We start from the raw sequence: 4,699 nt of genomic DNA, 5'->3' as shown, positions 1-4,699 counted from the left end.
CTGTCTTCCAAATTTTTTGGTATAAACAAGTGAGGACCTCCAGCGTTTCCTCCATTTGTTGAAACATCTGAAAGGGTATTCTGTTAATTACTGGAAATTTGTTTTTCTGCAATTCCTTTAGCACTGTTTACCCTTCTTCCTTCAATCCATTTGTTCCTGATTATACACTACCTCCTGAAATGATTGAACGTTGGCCAATTATTTCTGGTACAATGAGTCTGTGTATTGCTTCCATCTTCTTTTGATGCTTCCTGCATCTTCCAATGTTTTGGCCATAGAATCCTTCACTATTGCAACTTGAGGCTTGCAATTCTTTTTTCCCCTTCAGTTCTTTCAACTGGAGAAATGTTGAGTGTGTCCTTCTCTTTTAGTTTTCTAATCCCAAGTCTTTCCACATCTCATTATAATATTTGACTTTGTCTTCTCAAGCTACCCTTTGAAATCATCTATTCATCTCTTTTACTTCATCATTTCTTCCACTCACTTTAGGGACTCTCTGTTCAAAAGCAAGTTTCAGAGTTTCTTCTGACATTCATTTTGCCTCTTTCTTTCTTCCCTGTCTTTTTAGTGAGCTTTTGCTTTCTGCATGTGTGATGCTCTGATGTCATTCTGCAACTGATCTAGTCAATGGTGTTCAGTGACTCAATTCTGTTCTTCAGATGGTCTCTAAATTCAGTTTGGATGTACTCAAGGTCAGATTATGGCTCTGGTGAACGTGTTTCAGTTTTCTTCAGCTTCACCTTAAACATGCATATGAGCAATTGGTGGTCTGTCCCACCATCGGCCCTCCCCTTATTCTGACTGGTGATATTGAGCTTCTTCATCTCCTCCTTCACAAGTGCAGTTAATTTGATTCCTGTGTCCCCTGTCTGGCGTGGTCCATGTGTGTGGTCACAATTTATGTTGTTGAACAAAGCCGTTTGCAATGAATAGATCCTTGGTCTTGCAAAATTCTATCATGTGACCTCCAGTGTCACCTCCATCACAAACGCCATATTTCCAACTAGCAATGCTTCTTTGTTTCCAATTATTTCATTCCAATCACCAGTAATTATCAATATATCTTGATTACATGTTTGGTCAATTTTAGGTTGCAGAATTGGTAAAACTCATTTTCTCCGTCTTTGGGTTTAGTGGTTGGTGCACAAATTTAAATAATACTATTAACTGGTCTTCCTTCTAGGTGTATGGATGTTATCCTATCACTGAAAGCCTTGTATTTCAGGATAGATCTTGAACGTTTTTTGGATAATGAATGATTAAGTAATCTAAAATTTGGATAAAAGAACAACTTTTCTATAGGTTTATTTTATGGTTTTTGTTGAAAATATTTTTGAAGTGTAAGTGTGAAATTCCCCACTGAGTGAGAGGTCTTAGACATACTGATTATAATACCAAAAAAGTTTTATTTTCATGATTTGATGTTTTTGTCTCCATGTGTTTAGCAAATTCTTCCTCCATAATGTACTTGTACTTGCTTCCTGCTTTGAACCCTCAGTATTCTTATTATGATCACATAACAGTGGGATCATTAATTTAGCTAAGTGTTAGAACTCAAGTAGAATCCACACATAACTAAGAAAACTGATGAATCAATAATTGATGTATGTTAGCCAATGTTACATAAATTATAACTAAGCATGAATTTGAATCACTGGCTCTAATTTTAACCCAGTATCCTTTGCTTGTTTGAAATAATACCTCTGATAAATTCACTCCATTGAATCCTTTCCCCATGTCATGCTGGCCTCCTCTCTGGCACACTGGTTAGTCATTTCCGATTGCAGTTTAATCCTGCTGTTACCTTGCCTTTGATTGTAAACTAGAGATCACAAGAGTTCATGAGTCCAGTAGATCCATGAGCTTAAGATTATTATTATTAATTTTGAAGCAAAGCTATTTAACTAAATTGAGATAATATCAACTTCACTAGATCACTGTGGATGTCAAATGAGATCATTTGTCCAATTCTAAGCACAGAGTCACAGCCTTCCGCTCCTTCCAGTTTTCACCCGCAGTTGTGAGGAACAATTTTTTGGGTTCTCAAACTCAAGTAGAAGCATCTCACCCCAACTGACAGCATTCCTGTCTTCAGCCTCAGAGAAAACCCCTTCTGTGAGGAATAATGCTTTATCTACAAGCAAGTGCAGGCTGGAGCTGTGGGCAAGACAGTGCCCTCAAACCGATGGATGATCGTCTAAGCTCCATCCTTCATGCAGACAATTCTCAGAGGCTGTCTGCACGCACCTCAGAAGTCACACAAGAAGGGGCCCAGCGACACCCTTGATAATGCCCTATAATTTCTGCTTTTCCTTCTTCTCGGTGTCAAGCTCCCTGCACCCTCCCTCGGAAATGTCCCGTCAAATAAACTACCTGGACGTGAGTCCTTGTCTCAGGGTTTGTCTCTAGGGATGTGCGAAGGAGTATAGTGTGGAGTAATAGGTACAAATTACAGACTCCTTTTTGCTTATTAGCACATATCTCAACTCTCTCCATTGCCTACTGAGTAAGCGCAATTTTCTCTTTATGGCACAAAATGGCCACCCATTTTTTGTGTCATACATTATAATAGGCTATTACTCTACAGGAACATTACTCAGCAACAACTGTTCCTTTAATGCATTTCGTGTTTCACACAGTTGTCCTTTTCAATACGATCTGTCAGCTGCTTAGAATACTCTTCACCTGACTTTTGAGCATCAGAATGTTACAGTCGTCAGGATTTGCATCAGGAACAGTCAGGGCCAGAGGCCTCCAAATTCTTTCCCACAAAATGTAGGATTTCCAATGGATCCCTTTGAATCTTGATGGTTGCTTTATCTGTAGTCCTTATGTATTTATTTTGAATTCAATAATAATCTAGGAGGTACCTATTTTCTAGATGCTACACCCATTAAAGCTATACTCATACAAAGCTAAGTCCTCATTTTGAAATATATCTTACTATGTGTAACATGCTAACCTTGTATGGATGCTGTCATCCTCTGTGTGTCTTTATATTGTCTAAAAATAATTTATACATAAAATAGTCATTTCGCATTATTCTTTGCTTTTGATGATTTTATGTTCAAATGACAGAAAAATGAAAATAAATACATAAAAGAAAAAAAAAAACAACTGTTTCTCACTGGCCAGAAAAATCTCTTATTAATAATGTTGCTGTTGTTATGTACAACTGAGTTGGCTCCAAGTCACAGTGATCCTATATACCACAAAACACTGCCCAGCCCTATGCCAGCCCCACTATCCTTGCTATACCTGAGCCCATTGTTTCAGCCTCTGGGTCAATCCATCTTATTGAGGGACTTCCCCTTTTTTGTTGACCCTCCACTTTACCAAGCATGATATACTTTTCCAGGGAATGGTAACTTCTGACATCACGATCAAAGTAGGTGAGACGAAGTCTGGCCATTCTTGCTTCCATTAATAATGTACAGCTCAGTGTTTTTAATTGTTTCCATTAAAATGATGATAATACATTATTAAGGTGAAAATGTAATGGTTTTTAAAAAGTATGAAATACATCCCCATCACCATTGGGACATTTGGGAGTTGGTGCTCTCGTTGCACATAACATTAGTGACACGCATCCTGTTGTCCCCTCCTTGAAGTAGTGTGGACATTTTTCCTTGTGTTTCTTGGTGACAGTTTGGGTATTACAGTGACACAGTCTTATCTAGGCTGTGCTCACAGCTTCCCAGCACATAGTTTTGCTTCTTTAGAATGGAGAGTAAAGTGGGTGGAAAAAAACAACTTTCTCTTCAGAAATGGAAAACACTTCCTCTTTCACCACTGAATAGGAAGATAGTTTAGGTTTTCTTCTTAGACACCCTTTGTCAGGGTGAGGATGTTGCCATTCCTAGCTTGGTGGAAGGTCTTATAACCAGAAATGGCTGTTAAATTTTATCAAGTGTTTGTTCTTTATCTACTGAGAGGATCTTATGATTTTTCCCTTTTAAGTTCTTAATCTGTAGAATTACATTGACTGATTTACAAGCAGGGTATAAATCCTGCATGGCCATGATGTTTTGTAGGCTGTTGGACCTAATTTGCTAAAACTCCATTTAGAATTTCTTGTATTCATACATATGGCCAAAGAAACCAAACTTATTTTCATTCAGTTGCTAATGGAAAGGTCAGCAGTTCCAACCCACCAGCTGCTCCATGGGGGAAAAAAAAAGAGACACTCTGCTTCCATAAAAAAAGTACAGCCTTTGAACCCTATAGGACAGTCCCCCTCCATCCCACAAGAGTCACTGTGAATCCGAACTGATTTGACAGCAGTGGGTTTGGTGTGTCTGGGAAGGTCATTATGATTTGAATCATTTTGAGTGTATTGTTTCTTGTTTTGAGGAGCTTTGGTGGCACAGTGGTTAAAGTATTTGGCTCCAAACCAAAAAGCTGGTGGTTCAAACACAGAAGCCCCTCTGCAGGAGAAAGATGAGACAGTCTGCTTCGGTAGAATTTACAACCTAGGACACCCTATGTGTCAGTTCTATTCCATCCAAGGGATCCTTATAAGGGAGATTGGACTTGATGACAGTGTTCTATTTTGGGGGGCAGGGTGGGGTGGGGGGTTAGTTCTTGTTTCACAGCCCAGAATTTGACCTATCTTGATAACCATGCCAAGTGTGCCTAAGGAGAATACACACCTTTCTGCTTTGGGGTGGGTGTCCTACAGATTTCAGTCCGGTCACAT

The sequence above is a fragment of the Orycteropus afer genome, unplaced genomic scaffold (assembly GCF_000298275.1).
Source record: "Orycteropus afer afer isolate SDZICR_OR568_19922 unplaced genomic scaffold, OryAfe1.0 scaffold00458, whole genome shotgun sequence".
NCBI lineage: Eukaryota > Metazoa > Chordata > Mammalia > Tubulidentata > Orycteropodidae > Orycteropus > Orycteropus afer.
The sequence above is the reverse complement of the archived record's forward strand: the minus strand, read 5'-3'. Positions refer to the sequence as shown.